The sequence below is a fragment of the Oncorhynchus masou genome, chromosome 15 (assembly GCF_036934945.1).
Source record: "Oncorhynchus masou masou isolate Uvic2021 chromosome 15, UVic_Omas_1.1, whole genome shotgun sequence".
NCBI lineage: Eukaryota > Metazoa > Chordata > Actinopteri > Salmoniformes > Salmonidae > Oncorhynchus > Oncorhynchus masou.
This window is the reverse complement of record NC_088226.1, coordinates 68,758,323-68,778,169: the sequence shown is the minus strand read 5'-3', so window position 1 is coordinate 68,778,169 and position 19,847 is coordinate 68,758,323. Positions and strand designations below refer to the sequence as shown.

Below are 19,847 nucleotides of genomic sequence, written 5' to 3'. Positions count from 1 at the left end.
AAGTGCATGGAAACGTGCTGATGTAACTTCAAACACCATAGAGGCAGTGGAAGCGTGGACAAACTAACTTCAAACACCATAGGTAGCCAGGTGGTAACGTACAGGTAGCGACAAACAGCTTCAAACACCATAGAGATCCACTGGAAACCGTTGAGGTAAACTTGAGCTTCTCACCATAGCAGAGCAGTAAAGTTGGCAAACTTGGGTTCAAACACCATGAGAGCAGTGGGCCGTACCCCAAACTAGTTAAACACCCTGAGAGCAGTGGAAACACTCAAACTCCTTCAAACACCATCATTCCGGCCCTTAAAGTAGCTTCAAACACCATAGAGTACAGCACGGGCCCTGGCTTCAAACACCATGAGAGCAGTGGAAACGACAGAAAACTAGCTTCAAACACCATTCACATTTGACAAACTAGCTTCAAACACCATACAGAAGAGGAAGCCTCCGCAAACTAGCTTCAAACACCATAGAGAATTTAATTACAAAACAGCTTCAAACACCATGAGAGCAGTACAAACATTTGACTGTCTAGTTTCAAACACCATAGAGAGCAAACTACCCTGTCAGGTTAAAACACCATGAGAGCAGAAAGCTACCCTGACAAACTAGGTTAAACACCATGGAGACAAGTGGAAACTACCCTGTCAGCTTAAACACCTGAGAGCAGTGGAAAGCTACCCTGTCAAACTAACTTCCACCATAGAGAGCGAAAGCTACCCTGTCAGGTTAACTTCCATGAGAGCAGACAAGCTACCCTGTCAGGTTAACTTCCTGAGAGCAGTAGAAAGCTACCCTGTCAAACACCATAACTTCCTGGAAACGTACGACAAGCTAAACCCTGTCAGGTTAACTTCCTGACAAACAAGCTACCCTGTCAGGTTAACTTCCTGGACAAACAAGCTACCCTGTCAGGTTAACTTCCTGGACAAACTAGCTGGACGACAAGCTACCCTCAAACACCATAGAGAGCAGACAAACTACCCAAACAGGTTAAACTTCCTGGAGCAGACAAGCTACCCTGTCAGGTTAAATTCCTGGACGTGGAAAGCTACCCTGTCAGGTTAACTTCCACCATAGAGAGCAGTGGAAAGCTACCCAAACAGGTTAAACACCATAGAGAGACAGCTACCCTGTCAAACTAGCTTCAAACACCATAGAGACAGTGGAAACTACCCTGTCAGGCTAAACACCATAGAGAGCAGTGACAGCTACCCTGTCAGGTTAAACACCTTAGAGAGCAGTGGAAACCTGCAAACTTTGTTGGAAACGTTTAGACAAACACTTCCTGTTGTCAGGCTGGTCTAGCTTCAAATACCATAGAGAGCACTGGTCGTCTGCACTGATCGCTTCAAATCCATAGAGAGCAGTCTAAAACGTCCTCCAAACTAGCTTCAAACACCATAGAGAGCAGATGGAAACTGGCCTGACTCACCATAGAGAGCAGTGAAAACATACACAAACTAGCTTCAAACACATTCATAAAAACACAAACTGATCTTTAAACACCATGAAGCAGTGGAAAATTTCCAAAATTTTACCAAAATTCAGTGGAAACTTTCAAAAAAATACCATAGAAGAAATTTTAAACGCGGAATTCTACAAACAATCTTCAAACACCAACACAGCAGTGGAAACGTACCGACAAACTAGCTTCAAACACCATAGAGAGCAGTGAAACGTGCCGACAAACTAGCTTCAAACACCATAGAGAGCAGTGGAAACGTACCGACAAACTAGCTTCAAACACCATAGAGAGCAGTGGAAACGTGCCGACAAACACCATAGCTTCAAATACCAAACACCATAGAGAGCAGTGGAAACGTGACAAACTAGCTTCAAACACCATAGAGAGCAGTGGAAACGTACCGACAAACTAGCTTCAAATACCATAGAGAGCAGTAGAAACGTACCGACAAACTAGCTTCAAACACCATAGAGAGCAGTGGAAACGTACCGACAAACTAGCTTCAAACACCATAGAGAGCAGTGGAAACGTACTGACAAACTAGCTTCAAACACCATAGAGAGCAGTGGAAACGTACCGACAAACACCATAGAGAGCAGTGGAAACGTACCGACAAAGCAGCTTCCCCTCTTCTTCTCCAGGACCTGGCTGATGTTCCTGACGCTACAGATGGAGAACTTGTTGTTGTTAAGCTTGTCTCCTGATGTGGCCCGGGCGTACATGATGTAGTTCCCCTTCTCCTTCTTATCCTGGGTCTTCGACTCCCCTGGGGTGCACTCTGACCCCGAGTCATGCTGCGGTTACAAACAAAACATACATAGGTACACACAAACACACACACACTGAGTGAGAGTGAGTGAGTGAGAGGAGAGAGAGAGAGGGAGGGAGAGAGAGAGTGTGTGTGTATGTGAGTGAGTGAGAGAGAGAGGAAGAGGGGAGAGAGAGGGAGACCAAGAGAGGGGAAGGGGAGAGTGAGTGAGCGAGTGTGTGTGTGTGTGTGTGTGTGTGTGTGTGTGTGTGTGTGTGTGTGAGTGAGTGAGTGAGCAGGCTAGATTATCTAACTCACCGGCGAGCCAAAGTTGTGTCCCACCTCGTGGGCAAAGGTGATGTGTGAGACCTTCGGAGGGACGTGGGAGGCGTAGTTCTGAACAGTGATGATGCCGGTATTCAGGGACTTCTTCTTCCCGTCAGAGTACAGCTTACTCTTCTCACAGATCCCACCAGAACTCCCTGTGGACAGACAGACAGGTATTAGTGAGGGTCAGTCCATCTCTCCAGAACTCCCTGTGGACAGACAGACAGGTATTAGTGAGGGACAGTCCATCTCTCCAGAACTCCCTGTGGACAGACAGACAGACAGACAGACAGGTATTAGTGAGGGTCAGTCCATCTCTCCAGAACTCCCTGTGGACAGACAGACAGGTATTAGTGAGGGTCAGTCCATCTCTCCAGAACTCCCTGTGGACAGACAGACAGACAGACAGGTATTAGTGAGGGTCAGTCCATCTCTCCAGAACTCCCTGTAGACAGACAGACAGGTATTAGTGAGGGTCAGTCCATCTCTCCAGAACTCCCTGTAGACAGACAGACAGGTATTAGTGAGGGTCAGTGCATCTCTCCAGAACTCCCTGTGGACACACAGACAGGTATTAGTGAGGGTCAGTCCATCCCTTCAAGACCCATAATGCATCACAAATAGTTTTAGAGTGCCATGGTCTTCCCAAATGAGCCAGACAGGACCAGTAATTGTGTGTCAGTACCTGCAGGAGCTCCAACCCAGGCCAGACCCAGCACACCATCATCAAAGTCCCTGTCAGTGAAGACGTAGGCCAGACAGTAGTCATCATGGTTCTGCTCAGAGTTCAGCTCCAGGAACTTCTCCACGCCGATGTTAGCGAAGCGGAAAGGGTTGGACCGGTCCCTCTCATCTGTAGTAGTGTTGATCTGGAGCAGGAAGTGGCCACATGTTACGACATATAACAGGAAGTGGAAACAGGAAGTGATGTCACGCCAGACAATAGAAAGTACAACAGGAAGTGGCATCATGACAGACAAACAGGATGCTGTAACAGGAAGTGACATCACTACAGACAACCAGAAGTACAACAGGAAGTGGGAACCGGTGGTGACTGATTGACTGAACGTTGCCAGGTAAAACAACTGTCTAGGGTCTCACCCGTATCCTCTTGACCATAAAGCTGATGTTCCGGATACCCATGAAGTCTGTTCCCTGGTAGATGGCATCAATAGCCTTGATGTGACTAGAGATCTGGAACAACAACAACAACAACAACAAGATGCATCAGAATTCACGTCATCATTCTGGAATGGAATCTTGACAAACAGTTGTAGAAACATTGTTGACATGTTTCCCCCATCCCCAAAGAACCCGGGATCACACAAACAATACACTTGGTGCTATTGAGGAATACTGTGTGTGTGTGTGTGTGTGTGTCATCCAGTACCTGTGCGATGACAGCCTCCCTGGTCTTGTAGTACTTGAAGAAGAGGTGGTCTGTCTGGATGAAGAGTTGACAGGTGTTCTTCTCTATCTGAGCCGTCCTCCTCTTCCTCAACAACACCGGGTCACTGGACGCCTCCTCTGCATGGAGCTTCTGGGAGGAGGAGGAGGAGAGGAAGAGGGGTGGAGCGAGGGGAGGGGGCAGTATTAAAGCCTGTATTATTGTAGACTGTATTGTACCATCAGCTCCCCATGAGGATAAGAAATCCCTAATCTTCTAGTTTCACAGTATTATACATTCACTGATGAGATGTCGAGTCTAACCACTAGGGTAACCTAGTGGTTAGAGCGTTGGACTAGTAACCGGAAGGTTGCGAGTTCAAACCCCCGAGCTGACAAGGTACAAATCTGTCGTTCTGCCCCTGAACAAGTAGTTAACCCACTGTTCTCAGGCTGTCATTGAAAATAAGAATTTGTTCTTAACTGACTTGCCTGGTTAAATAAAGGTAAAAAAAAAAAAAGATCTGACACAGGATGTAGTATCCACTGAGCTAAAAGATACTCCATGTAAGCATCATCACACAGTTACATACACAGAGTATACCAAACACCTTCCTAATATTGAGTTGCACCCCCCTCTTGTCCTCAGAACAGCCTCAATTCGTCCGTAATAGGTAAATAATAGGTAAATAGTAGGTAAATAGTCAAGGTTCATCCTATATAATTACTGCTGTACATAACTCTTCAATTCATATATACTGTCCCTTCTGTCTATATACACCATTAACATTTACACAGAGTGTCAAAACATTAGGAACACTTTCCTAATATTGAGTTGCACCCCGTTTTGTCCTCAGAACAGCCTCAATTCGTCCGGGCATGGACTCTACAAGGTGTTAAAAGCGTTCCGTAGGGATGCTGACCCATTTTGACTCCAATACTTCACACAGTTGTGTCATGTTGGCTGGATGTCCTTTGGGTGGGGGACCATTCTTGATACACTAAGGGGAAACTGTTGAGTGTGAAAAACCCAGCAGCGTTGCATTTCTTGACACACTCAAACCGGTGTGCCTGGTACTTACTACCATATCCTGTTCAAAGGCACATAAATGATTTGTCTTGCCCATTCACCCTCTGAACAGCACACATACACAATCCATGTATCGCTCAGCGGGCTCTACGTAGAGCATCCCCTGGGCGGCAGGTGGCCTAGTGGTTAGATCATTGGACTAGTAACCGGAAGGTTGCAAGATCAAATCCCTGAGCTGACAAGGTAAAAATCTGTCTTTCTGCCCCTGAACAAGGCAGTTAACCCACTGTTGCTAGGCTGTCATTGAAAATAAGAATTTGTTCTTAACTGACTTGACTAGTTAAAGAAAATGTCAAATAAAATGTCTCAATTGTCTCAAGGCTTAAAAATCCTTCTTTAACCAGTCTCCTCCCGTTCATCTACACTGATTGAAGTGGATTTAACAGGTGACATCACCTGGTCAGTCTGTCAGAGAAAGAGCAGGTGTTCCTAATGTTTGGTACACTCAATGTATATACAGTAGTGCCATAGTGCCCTGGTCCAAAGTAGTGCCCTATATAGTGAATTATGGGTGCCATTTTAGACACCCTCCCAGTCTGTTAACTCACCTTGTTTGGCTCCTCCATGGCGGTGGCCTGGTATTTCTTCATCCTCTCAAACACAGAGTGGTCGGCACAGCCCCCCTCAGGACCATACTTGTGGGGGTAATCTAAAGGGAGAGAAACACACACGTTTACATTACCTGAAGTGAAAATTTGTTACCTTCACGACTTGCCACTTCATCCTCTTCAGCTACTCTTGGATGTCACCAGAGAGCGACCCCGCAGCCACCAGAGAGCGACCCCGCAGCCACCAGAGAGCGACCCCGCAGCCACCAGAGAGCGACCCCGCAGCCACCAGAGAGCGACCCCGCAGCCACCAGAGAGCGACCCCGCAGCCACCAGAGAGCGACCCCTCAGCCACCAGAGAGCGACACCACAGCCACCAGAGAGCGACCCCACAGCCACCAGAGAGCGACCCCACAGTCACCAGAGAGCGACCCCACAGTCACCAGAGAGCGACCCCACAGCCACCAGAGAGCGACTTCACAGTCACCAGAGAGCGACCCCACAGCCACCAGAGCGCGACCCCACAGCCACCAGAGAGCTACTCTCAGTTCACATCCTCTGCTCCAGTATGCTTCACAGGTGTCCTAGCAGTTGAATGATTAGTCTACACTACAGATGACTATATGAGGACTTGTACCTTAATATATCAGGTAACATAAGGCACACATTCTCTCAGGCACCACAGCTCAATAAAACAAACTGAGATGCTGCTGTGGTGCCGAAGAGAATGAAAGGGGCCAGCCCTGAGCCTTTCTCTATCCTCCAAATGGAAAATGAACAAACACTCTCACACAATTAAAAGATGACAAGAGGGTACATCAAAGCGTGTTTGTGTTTTTAAATAGTGAAAGGAGCTGTATACTCCAGTACACACACATACTACAGTACTTACTGATGTCGTCCTCGTGGTAGATAACTGAATGGAAGGGAACGTCCCGGTCCTTCAGGTATCGCTCAGCTGGCTCTACGTAGAACGTCCCCTGGTACGTCTGGATGAAGCCCTCAAACTTCCCATCCACCACAGACCCATGGCTCAGGGTACCTTTCTCACCTATGGAGAGAGAGGGGGGGGGGGGTTAGAAAGCAGGAAACCCGGAAAATAAACATTTGAGGAACAGAATCAGAACCAGGAATGAAAGTGATCTACACTGTTCCGGAACAGAACCATTATTTTAAAAGCATGGGAACTGATTATTAATGTTATTTTACATTCCGGGTATTTTTTCCCCTCAGTCCAACAGAAAATGCAACAAAGCACCTATGCAAAGCCCTCACTCTGTCACTCATTGTCAATCAGTGTCACTCACTCCAGTATCTGCCTGCAGCAGGAAATCTTTACCCGTATGTGTGTATGTGTAGGCTACCTGTCCCCCCCCCTCCCTGAAGCATAGTGTCATGAAGTTGGCCTGATGGGGGAGGGTTATGACCCCATAAATACCTTTCCCTTTTTCTTTTCTCTACCCAATGTGACTATTGAGAATCGCTTTGTTAACATGGAGAGTCTGGTAACATCAAAAGGTGGGAAACAACCATATCTCAGTGATCCAACTAGTTGAAAATATGCGTTGGTACTTAATGAATATGATGTCAGATCAGTTGGCGTCTGAGACATTATTACTGATAAGACAACATAAACTGTATCTTGGAAAGTCTACACATTCTAGTTATCAGATTCACATGGAATTGTTGTGCAATTTAAATGTTTAAATATTAAACTATTTATGAAAATATTACATGTAAATAAATGAGAGAATTGGTTTTCATGAGTGAACTATGCTCAACTCAGTGGCCCCGCCTATGTGCATAGACACGGGTTGTAAAACTATGAAACACGGCCCTCTCCCAACCCCATATAAGCCCCTTTACGAAAATGTAACTTCCTGTTCCAAGGACGTGTGGACTAGAGGTCCCCACGTTGAAAGGACAAAGACCACCTACAGAACTAAGCCAACCTCAGCAAGAACCTAACGAAATTAGCATTAAATTTCAATGTGAAGGTGACGACCTACACGCCGGCAGGATGAATTTCGACTATACCAGCCAGAATATAGCATGAGCATATAGCATGGCAACTTGGTATGAACTTTGAACTCTTATTCACTAAAGAAGTGATACCTCCCAGCTATGCGTTAGCGCAGACGTGGGCTAGAAGAGGACGGACAGAGTATCTATCCTACCACACGACGACGGTACTACCAAGTATTCATTCTAACACCGGACATTCTTCAAAGGACAACCCGGCCTCCCATCTACGACCAACCGATCGAAGCGCAGCTCAGAGTAAATATTTATTGCATTTTCCTTTTCCAAATGGGCGGTTAGTTAGAATGCATAAGATTCTGTATTTACGATAGAGTAGCTGCCTGCGGACCGATAGAGACATAGCTTCTCCCTTTCATTCAAAACCAAACCCCCTTTATTTGTGCAACGAGCCGTCATATCTGTTCCGTTCGCTAGGGACGTTTTCCTTTATGACATAATTTGTAATCAATGTATGATCCATTCTGTGTAGATGTAATTCTGTGTGATTATTTAGGTATTTAGTAAACAAATAATTAAACCAAAAGATGCCTGCATCTTTGTAGTAGCTGGGTGTATTGATATACCACTCAAAGTGTAATTAATAACTTCGCCATGCTCAAAGGGAAATTCAATGTCTGCTTTTAAAATGTTTACAGATCTACAAATTGGTGTCCTTTGCGAGATATTGGGAAAACCTCCCTCATTTTTGTGGTTGAATCGGTGTTTGAAATTCACTGCTCGACTTAGCAAACGTACAGATATAATTGTATGTGAACACCGTTCCGCTAGCGGAACCGCTCGCCAAGAGCCAATGAAATTGCAGGGCGCCAAATACAAATCAACAGAAATCTCATGAATCAAATTTCTCAAACATACAAGTATTAGGCACCATTTTAAAGATACAATTCTCGTTAATCCAGCCAGTGTCTGATTTATAAAATGCTTTACATCAAAAGCTCCACAAACAATTGTTAGGTCACCACCAACTCACAGAAAAAGCCAACCATTTTTTTCAGCCAAAGAGAGGAGTCACAAAAAGCACAAATAGAGATAAAATGAATCACTAACCTTTGATGATCTTCATCAGATGACACTCATAGGACTTCATGTTACACAATACATGTATTTTTTGTTCGGTAAAGTTCATATTTATATCCAAAAATATTATTTTACATTTGCGTGTTATGTTCAGTAGTTCCAAAACATGCAGTGATATTGCAGAGAGCCACATGAATTCACAGAAATAATTATTATAAATTTGATGAAAATTCAAGTGTTCTGCATGGAACTTCAGATACACTTCTCCTTAATGCAACCGCTGTGTCAGATTTCAATTTTTTTTTTACGGAAAAAGCATAACCTGAGAACGGCGCTCAGAGCCCAAACCAGCCAAAAGAAATATCTGCCATGTTGCGCAGTCAACATTAGTCATAAATAGCATTATAAATATTCACCTACCTTTGATGATCTTCATCAGAATGCACTACCAGGAATCGCAGTTCCACAATAAATGCTTGTTTTGTTCGATAATGTCCATCATTTATGTCCAAATAGTTTCTTTTGTTAGAGTGTTTGGTAAACAAATCCAAAAGCGTGTTCAGGTCCAGTCGCACGAAAAGTTCAAACAGTTATGTCAAACTAAGTATAGAATCAATCTGTTGGATGTTTTTATCATAAATGTTTAATAATGCTCCAACCGGAGAATTCCATTGTCTGTAGAAAAGCAATAGAACGAGAGATACATGAGGTCTCTCATTTGGGAGCGGCAGGGTACCCTAGTGGTTAGAGCGTAGAGGCGGCAGGGTACCCAAGTGGTTAGAGCGGTGGACTAGTAACCGGAAGGTTGCAAGTTCAAATCCCTGAGCTGACAAGGTACAAATCTGTCGTTCTGCCCCTGAACAGGCAGTTAACCCGATGTTTCTAGGCCGTAATTGAAAATAAGAATTTGTTCTTAACTGACTTGCCTAGTAAAATAAGAAATGCGCGTGACTGAGAACGAGGCTGCTGGCCTAATCTAGACCCCTTAGTCAAACAGCTCCCATCCGGCCCCCCTTCACACGAGAAGCTTGAAACAACGTTCTAAAGACGGTTGACAATTATAGTGGAAGCCTTAGGAAGTGCAAAATAACCCTCATCTTATCCTTATGTGAATTCGATAGGGGCTGACTTAAAAAACGGTTTGGATTTGTTTTCTCAAGTTTTTCTCAAGTTGTTTTCTCAAGTTTTTGCCTGCCATATGAGTTCTGTTTTACTCACAGACATCATTCAAACAGTTTTAGAAAATTCAGAGTGTTTCCTATCCAATACTAGTAATAATATGCATATATTAGCATCTGGGACTGAGTAGGAGACAGTTCACCCTTTGGCACGCTATTCATCCAAAAGTGAAAATGCTGCCCCCTATCCCAAAGAAGTTCAGGCGTATTGTGTGTAGACCAGTGACACATCTTAATATAACAAGAAAATAAAAGTCAAAGGGGTGTGAATGCTCTCTGAATGCACTGTCGTAAAAATCAGTCCTCACCATATATTTCTCCAGTGTAGATATGAGAGGTGTCATAGTTCACCTCCTGTCCTCCCATGTTTACCTTCAGGTCCTCAGCAAACAGACTGGTGTCTCTCTTCATCCTCAGGTTAAAATGTCTGACAGACAAGAAACACAGGTTAAGTACCAAGCTATTCATGCCACATTTCTGTATGGTTTATCTGAGTAGGGACAGATACAAACACATTGACTTGTTGATTAAACAACCACCTGATAGATATATATATACACACACACACAAATATGTTTAGTTACATGCTATAGCTGTTGCAGCAGCTACTCTTCCTGGGGTCCACAACTTGTCCATAAACGGAGCCAAAGAAAAGGCACAGGCCTAGTAGCACTAAGACATGAGCTGTTTCGTGCTTGTGGAGAGACGGATCTGAACAAACTAGCAAAGTTTAGAAGACATGTTCTGAAACATCTGTATATTGAGAATAGAATGTCTGTTCTATAGAATATATTTCTATGGTCTGAACATTGCAATACTATGGCTCAGGTTGTTATTGTAAAAATAAAAAAGTGTTTGTGTTCTCAATAACATAGGCCAACCTGATTACATAAATTAAATAATAAATACAAATATAAGAAACTCTGGATGGAAGGAACTAGGCCTTTATTTTTCAGGACTCAGGAGAAAATAAAATGCAAATGAAAGCGAGACGCAGAGATAAAAGACAAGGACATTGGCTCAGCTGAAAATAAAAACATTTATTCGACTTTTTTTTTTTTGCATTTCTTTTTTTTTTCTCCTGAAAGACGGTGAAAGAGCAGTAAACATTATTTCCAACACCAACAGAGAAATGAGGTCATCTTAATAAAAACAGTGTGGCTTTACTGCATTTTTAAAGGATGTTTGGGGGGAGAAAAAAAAACACAAAAAAAAAGTAACATTGTAAATAATTGAAGAACTTAATTCATTACTTCCTGTATGGCTCCTCAAACACTAGAACAGTGAAAGAAAATACATTGAGTTGGCCAATCAGGGACTTCTCCCAAAATACAACTACAAGGAGGTCTATATAGCCCGAATACCAAAGAGTCCCATCTGGAGGAAACCTGACACCAAACCCTGCGGTGAAGCATGGTGATGGCAGCATCATGCCGCGGGGATGTTTTTCAACGTCAGGGAAAGAGACATCAACAACTCGTCCACGGGATCCCAGTGTGGCGCCCCCTGCTCCAACCGGGCGCCCAGTGTGGCGCCCCCTGCTCCAACCGGGATCCCAGTGTGGCGCCCCCTGCTCCAACCGGGCGCCCAGTGTGGCGCCCCCTGCTCCAACCGGGCGCCCAGTGTGGCGCCCCCTGCTCCAACCGGGATCCCAGTGTGGCGCCCCCTGCTCCAACCGGGCGCCCAGTGTGGCGCCCCCTGCTCCAACCGGGCGCCCAGTGTGGCGCCCCCTGCTCCAACCGGGCGCCCAGTGTGGCACCCACTGCTCCAACCTCCAAGCATGTTGGTGAGTCTTTGAGATACGTCTTCTTGGTTGAATTACTGCAAAGAAACCACTACTAAAAGGACACCAATAAGAAGAGACTTGCTTGGACCAAGAAACACGAGCAATGGACATTATACCGGTGGAAATCTGTCCTCTGATCTGATGAGTCCAAATTTGAGATTTTTGGTTCCAACCGCCAAGTTTTTGTCAGACGCAGAGTAGGTGAATGGATGATCTCCACATGTGTGGTTCCCACTGTGAAGCATGGAGGTGGAGGTGTGATGGTGCTTTGCTGGTGACACTGTCAGTGATTTATTTAGAATTCAAGACACACTTCATCAGCATGGCTCCCACAGCATTCTGCAGTAATATGCCATCTCATCATTTGTTTTTCAACAGGACAATGACAACACACCTCCAGGATGTGTAAGGGCTATTTGACCAAGGAGAGTGATGAATTGCTGTATTAGATGACCTGGCCTCTACAATCACCCAACCTCAACCCAATTGAGATGGTTTGGGATGAGTTGGACAGCAGAGTGAAGGAAAAGCAGCCAACAAGTGCTTAGCATATGTGGGAACTCCTTCAAGACTGTTGGAAAAGCATTCCAGGTGAAGCTGGTTGGGAGAATGCCAAGAGTGTGCAAAGCTGTCATTGAGGCAAAGGGTGGCTACTTTGAAGAATCTAAAATATATTTTGATTTGTTTAACACTTTTGGGTTATTACATGATTCCATGTGTGTTATTTCATAGTTGATGTCTTCATTATTATTCTACAGTAAAAATAAAGAAAAACCCTTGAATGAGTAGGCGTGTACAAACTTTTGACTGGTGATATATATTATATATATATATATATATATATATATATATATTGCTCAAAAAATAAAGGGAACACTAAAACAACACAATGTAACTCCAAGTCAATCACACTTCTGTGAAATCAAACTTTCCACTTAGGAAGCAACGCTGATTGACAATACGTTTCACATGCTGTTGTGCAAATGGAATAGACAGCAGGTGGAAATAATAGGCAATTAGCAAGACACCCCCAATAAAGGAGTGGTTCTGCAGGTGGTGACCACAGACCACTTCTCAGTTCCTATGCTTCCTGGCTGATGTTTTGGTCACTTTTGAATGCTGGCGGTGCTTTCACTCTAGTGGTAGCATGAGATGGAGTCTAAAATCAACACTAGTGGCTCAGGTAGTGCAGCTCATCCAGGATGGCACATCAATGCAAGCTGTGGCAAGAAGGTTTGCTGTGTCTGTCAGCGTAGTGTCCAGAACATGGAGGCGCTACCAGGAGACAGGCCAGTACATCAGGAGACGTGGAGGAGGCCGTAGGAGGGCAACAACCCAGCAGCAGGACCGCTACCTCCGCCTTTGTGCAAGGAGGAGCTGGAGGAGCACTGCCAGAGCCCTGCAAAATGACCTCCAGCAGGCCACAAATGTGCATGTGTCTGCTCAAACGGTCAGAAACAGACTCCATGAGGGTCGTATGAGGGCCCGACGTCTACAGGTGGGGGTTGTGCTTACAGCCCAACACTGAGCAGGATGTTTGGCATTTGCCAGAGAACACCAAAATTGGCAAATACGCCACTGGCGCCCTGTGCTCTTCACAGATGAAAGCCGGTTCACACTGAGCACAAGTGACAGACGTGACAGAGTCTGGAGACGCCGTGGAGAACGTTCTGCTGCCTGCTAAATCCTCCAGCATGACCGGTTTGGCGGTGGGTCAGTCATGGTGTGGGGCCGGGGGGCCGCACAGCCATGGTGGGGGGCCGCACAGCCCTCCATGTGCTCGCCAGAGGTAGCCTGACTGCCAGTAGATACCGAGATGACATCCTCAGACCCCTTGTGAGACCATATGCTGGTGCGGTTGGCCTTGGGTTCCTCCTAATGCAAGACAATGCTAGACCTCATGTGGCTGGAGTGTGTCAGCAGTTCCTGCAAGAGGAAGGCATTGATGCTATGGACTGGCCCGCCCGTTCCCCAGACCTGAATCCAATTGAGCACATCTGGGACATCATGTCTCGCTCCATCCACCAACGCCACGTTGCACCACAGACTGTCCAGGAGTTGGCGGATGCTTTAGTCCAGGTCTGGGAGGAGATCCCTCAGGAGACCATCCGCCACCTCATCAGGAGCATGCCCAGGCGTTGTAGAGGTCATACAGGCACGTGGAGGCCACACACACATACACCACTGAGCCTCATTTTGACTTGTTTTAAGGATATTACATCAAAGTTGGATCAGCCTATAGTGTGGGTTTCCACTTTAATTTTGAGTGACTCCAAATCCAGACCTCCATGGGTTGATACATTTGATTTCCATTGATAATTTGTGTGATTTTGTTGTCAGCATATTCAAGTATGTAAAGAAAAAAGTATTTAATAAGAATATTTCATTCATTCAGATCAAGGATGTGTTATTTTAGTGTTCTCTTGATTTTTTTTTAGTAGTGTATATATATGTTGACTCTAATGCTTCCCACAGTTGTGTCAAGTTGGCTGAATGTCCTTCAGATGGTGGACCATTCTTGATACACACGGGAAACTGTTGAGTGTGAAAACCCCAGCAGAGTTGCAGTTCTTGACACTCAAACCGGTGCGCCTGGCACCTACTATCATACCCTGTTTAAAAGGCACTTAAATATTTGATCTTGCCCATTCACCCTCTGAATGGCACACATACACAATCCATGTCTCAATTGTCTCAAGGCTTAAATATCCTACTTTAACCTCTTAATGTAATGGCAAAATTTAGACATAACCAAAAGTAACTGCTATTCATGTGTAATTACATGTTTCTGACAAGCAAAAACTGGTATATCTGGAAAGACGACATCTGCAAGATTCTGAAGAAATTGTCAGAATATAGAATAGGACCGACAGTTCAAAATACACAAGATCAAGCACACACAAAATAACCATCTTTCATTGACAAGCAATAAGTGAATTATTGATGACAAGAGCTGGAAACACAGATGGCTTCCACAACATGTGAACAATATCAACAACAGAAAAAAATGGGATCGATAGAACTAACAACTAGAAATGGGTAGATGTTTTAGTAAGTGGTGGTCACGGGGACGTTTTCAAGTGTCCCTAAACGTCTCCAAAGTGCACTAAGTCTGTAAATTCGATCATTCCAGTGCTATTACATATTTGGAATCCCAAATTTTTTTTTTACCTTTATTTAACCAGGCAAGTCAGTTAAGAACACATTCTTATTTTCAATGACGGCCTGGGAACAGTGGGTTAACTGCCTGTTCAGGGGCAGAACGACAGATTTGTACCTTGTCAGTTCGGGGGTTTGAACTTGCAACCTTCCGATTACTAGTCCAACGCTCTAACCACTAGGCTACCCTGCTATTTGCTCAGTCTAAAAACACAATTTCTACCATATCAACCTCACTCAAGCATAGTGGTGGTTTTATGGGTACATTCGAGTGTCCTTTCAACCTCTCCAAAGTGCCCGAATGTGTTAAGTGCACTGTTTTTGCACACTAAAACGTGCCGTAAAGTTATTTTTCACTATTAAAAACTACACTTCTACAACGCCAACCTCTCTCAAACCATGTGATGGTGTCATACAGGGGATACGGATGCAAGCAGGCAAAAATCATATTTTTGATGCGCAAAGATAGTCACTCGGTGGACTTTCGATGTTGCCCTTAAGTCAAACATCAGATAATAGGCTAGATTTGTTCCGACCAACCTAAGGATTCATTTAATACTCTCCCATGTAGCTGTAGCTCAAACACAGACCAAACCAAAGCTTACCGTGTTTACATTTTGTCTCCCAGGGCTGGTGATCAATAACGGTAGATCACAGCCAGACAAATAAGACCTTCTCATGATCTGTGGAGGCCCCGGCTTTTGGTGTGAATCAACGTATTTCCCGGGTTTATTTGGTTTATGCTTCACAACGCTAACAGGAATGATGGTAGCAGCCATCTTGAAATGTGGTCATCGGCTCGGGCCTGCCTTTATAAACCCATATGCCCATATATGGTAGTAAGTCATACCAAAGATTTGAAGGCACTGATCACCTGGTCAGTCTGTCAGCGTATATTGGGGACTCTTGACAATGCTCGTTCTGATATTTCTTAATTTCTTTTGTTTTTATTTTTGGGGACTTGTGTATATTGCTTTATATTGTTATTACTACATTGTTGAGAGCTAGAAACGTAAGCATTTCACTGCACCTACGACAACGTGTAAAGCCACCAGTATCATTTTATTTTAAATAGAACTAAATTGATTGAACAAATGTATTTCAATATGATTGATATAGGGCTATAGCCTACTGTTTATATTTGGGGATTTCATTTGAAGTGTCTTTCTATATGTCACCTGTTTGTATCAATTGCAAAGACATTGGCAACTTTATTTGTAGTCAACTCTGTTCTGAAATTATCTGCGGTCACAGGGAGATGGCTAAACCATGTGATTCTGTGTGTATATAGTGACGTTGGAGGGCAAAAAAAACACAAAACAAACATTTAACGACACACGTAGCTGTTCTACAGGTGGTTCGAGGCAGGCGTTAGATTACGAGCGTTTTCAACCTTAATAACAATGGTTTTGGGACACCGCTCTGAGATTTAACGACGCTCCTACGAAGGTTCTAATGATGAACTTTAAGCCTTCAGATGGTTTTGTGAAACTGGGCCCTAGTATCAGGCTAAATTAATTCCAAGCCAGGACTCAGCTTTAGAGACCCCTGCCTTTCAGAACAGCTGCAGACATCCTCCTCTCCTTCTTTTGTATTTATTTGTTTCCACAGCTTCCATCTCTGTTAAGCAGTAGCATCTGAGGCTAGGAGCAATGGGAGCACCAGGCTTTGCCACTGGCAGAATGAGAGGCCTAGTCCCCTCCCTGCCAAGCTAGCAACAGATCTGAGTTCAAATAGTATTTGAAGTTTTTAAAATACTTTGAGCGTTTGCTCTGGCCTCCTAGGAGTGCTAGATAAGCCGGGTTTGCCATTTGGGGCCAACTCTAATGAGCAATTAAGCCAGGCAAGCTCAATCAAGCACAGATAAAGTATTTTAAATTATTTTAAATAGCATTTGAACCCAGGTCAGACTAACCGCCAGATGGTCTCGGCTGGGTCTCGACTGGGCACAGCGCTGGGACAGAACAGAGCACTTCGCTCTCCCACAAAGCCAGGCAAAGATTGTTTAGAAGGTACAAGATATTCATAATGAGGCTATGTTCTATGAAAATAATTAAAGATGAAAACAAGGCTAAACAACTATGCCTATGTTTTTGAGGAACATCACATTTCAGTTATTTAGGAACAAGACTCATTTTGAAGAGGAGGTTCGCTCCTGATACTTCATTTAGACTTTTAACAAAATAAACTACATCACAAAAACAGACACACAGACATAGAAGCACAGTGAAAAAGTCTGGGACACTAACCTTCCGTGTGCGTGGAAGTCTAGATGGAGAAATGTGTCTTGGTGGTGGAGGGCCCTCTTGGCTCTCAGGTGCTTGTCCTGTAACTCATAGGTGTTATAGGACAGACCCTCGTAGTGACGCACATACTTGTTCAGGGGGTTCCCATAATGATAACCTGGAGAGACGATAACACAGAGGAACTAAAGACCCACTAGAACAACACCACCACACAGGACACCTCTTCAAACCACAGGCTGTAAGCTGAATATTAAACTACAATTCTATAATTCGTTATCTTCTTCGAGGCCTAGCTATAATCAACAAGCCATATAAAGATAGTAGCATCTAACGTGAAAAAGACTGAAAACATGACAGCACACTAGCCCTCATAACATCCATGATCCTACATTATTCTAGCCAAGCCTGGAAACACAATACTCTACTCATTCAGAACAAAAAGGCACATTCTGTTTGGAATTACATTACCCCCCCCCCCCCATGACTAAAACGATCAAAGACGGCAAGTGTCGTCACATTGTTGCAAAGGAGTGGTAGTTCATTGAGCGTACAGCCTAGTCCACATCCACGGTTCTCCCAATGATTTATTAACAAGGTGGTGCTGCTGAGTACACCTGTAACTGACAATAACAATCTATTTTGGGTGTGGTGCCTGTCCTTAAATGAAAACAAATAAAGTGATTCTATTACGGAATTAGAATCTATTACGGGAATAGAATCTGGGCCTATTTCTATGTCTACGTCCGTAAAAGGCCAGGCGATTATTGCAATCTCAGTCTGAACCCTATAAATAAATCAACTGGATGTCATCATAAAAGGCGTTAACATGGATTATAACTGAATTAGTATCACTCAGACCTGGGCTCAAATACTATTTAAAATCATTCCAAATACTTTGTCTGTGCTCAATTGAGATTGCCTGGCTTAATGGACCAATAGAATAGTGCCAAAAGTGCAAACCCCACCCATCTAGCACCTCAGGCAGGCTAGAGCAAAGGCTGAAAAGTATTTGAATAGTATTTGAACCCAGGTCTGCCATCACTAACAGGAGCAGGTGTTTATTCCTGTGCCCGCTCCCAGCTACTGTCGTAGGCTTTTCATTTTAGAGCTCATGATGTCATTAAGGTAGGTAGGCCAAATACTACATAGGATAGGAGGTCGATGACACCTAAATTGGGGAGGATGGGCTCGTGGTAATGACTTGAGCGTAATGGTATCAAACAAATTGTTTCCATGTGTTTGATGCCATTCCAGTTACTCCGTACCAGACGTTATTAATAGCTGTCCTCCACCCGGGGCCTCCACTACTATATTGCTACAAGCCTGGGCATACTCTTCTATTTTCTGCTCCCTACATTTGCATGATAAAATATTAAACTCTGACCATTAAAATGTTTCAATGTAGTTGGAATAGCTTTAAGAGACTTAGGCTATTTCCTATTGAGTCGTTTCAGATTGTATTTGTCCAACTACCACCAATCTGGATGCTGTTTGTTAGATACCAGCCGTATTAGTTCACATTAATTTGACATCTGATCTTCTCATTTTTTTCCACAGCAGTTGGATCATATACTATTAAGTGAACCATGAAACACATTCAAAGCTGTACAATCAATTCTGTGTGTGATTAGCATCATGTCAACAAGAACATCGCATTGAAAACATACAGTGCGTTGCCTCGATCGATTACGCGATCAGAATGCTGTTCATGGAAAATAAGGAAATAGCTGTATTCACATGAATACTATTGTATCGTTCTACCAGTATGGGCTGGTGGGAGGAGTTATAAAACGGGCTCATTGTAAAGGCCGGAATGGAACACTATAAAACACGACAGATATTGAAAGCATCTTTGACTCCGTTCCAAATAATCCATTCCAGCCATTACTACTGTATTCATCGAATAGCTACAACATAATATATTGGCGCTAGCTACTGCCATTGGAAAGCTAATATCTAGCTAACAAAGATCGAATATGTTCTTACTAGGGAGCCATTGGCTTTGGGTCAAACATGTACAACAACAAAAAATAAGTTGTCAACTGGCATAGTTAGCTAATTACCTAGCAATATCCCTAGTTAGCTAACTGTTGTTGCTAAAAAAAACGATGCTAAATTAGCTGGCTAACTAGCTAGCACGCTAGCAAATGTTGATAGAAAGTGGGACAGCCCATCATTGCAAAATGTAGTATTGACGTGGTGCAAAAAAAAAAAAAAAACAATACCGACCGACAGCACTGCAAATATTGCAAGCTAAATCAGATTGCCCAAATCGCTTTGCTCGTTCGTGCCAAGACAACAGATTCCACCTGAATTCTCATAACAATGGCACCCCCGCAAGCTAGTTAGCTAGTAGTCTTATCGTAACCATCCATATAAATAGTAAAGTCTCGTTTTAAAGAAAACTAGCTTCCGCCAAGCTTAACATAAAATCTATTTTTTTGACAACCATATAGCTTTGTGGTTTGGAGTTTGTGTCAAAAGGGACACAAGAGGCATCTTCACAACGACCAGGCCTATGTTAGCTTTCTTAGCCTAGCCTGCTAAACATTCGCTCGAACGCTGTCTTTGCTTGGCTACTCTTCCCTTCGTGAATGTAGCCCGCTAAATGCTTCGCGATACAAAAACAAATACAAATGCTATCACTCACCCTGGGTGTAATTTATTAAGTAGACGAAACAGAAGAATTTGACGACAAGCATATCTGCTAAGTCCATTGTTAGAGCATTGATACCGTGATCACTTTGTCCTTGTTTAGGCTCAGACGCCCTGCCTGTGTTGATCGCAGCTTCCTCTCCTCCTCGCCTGCCCTCTCTTTCACGCCCCGACGTCAGACGTAGGGATGGAG

At 43.9% G+C, this 19,847-nt stretch overlaps 1 pseudogene; it reads right to left on the bottom strand.

Moving 5' to 3' along the window:
* The window catches only part of LOC135556913 (disintegrin and metalloproteinase domain-containing protein 10-like), a 34,630-nt pseudogene extending 14,811 nt beyond the window's left edge, over positions 1 to 19,819 (bottom strand).
* Positions 19,820 to 19,847: the final 28 nt, after the last annotated feature.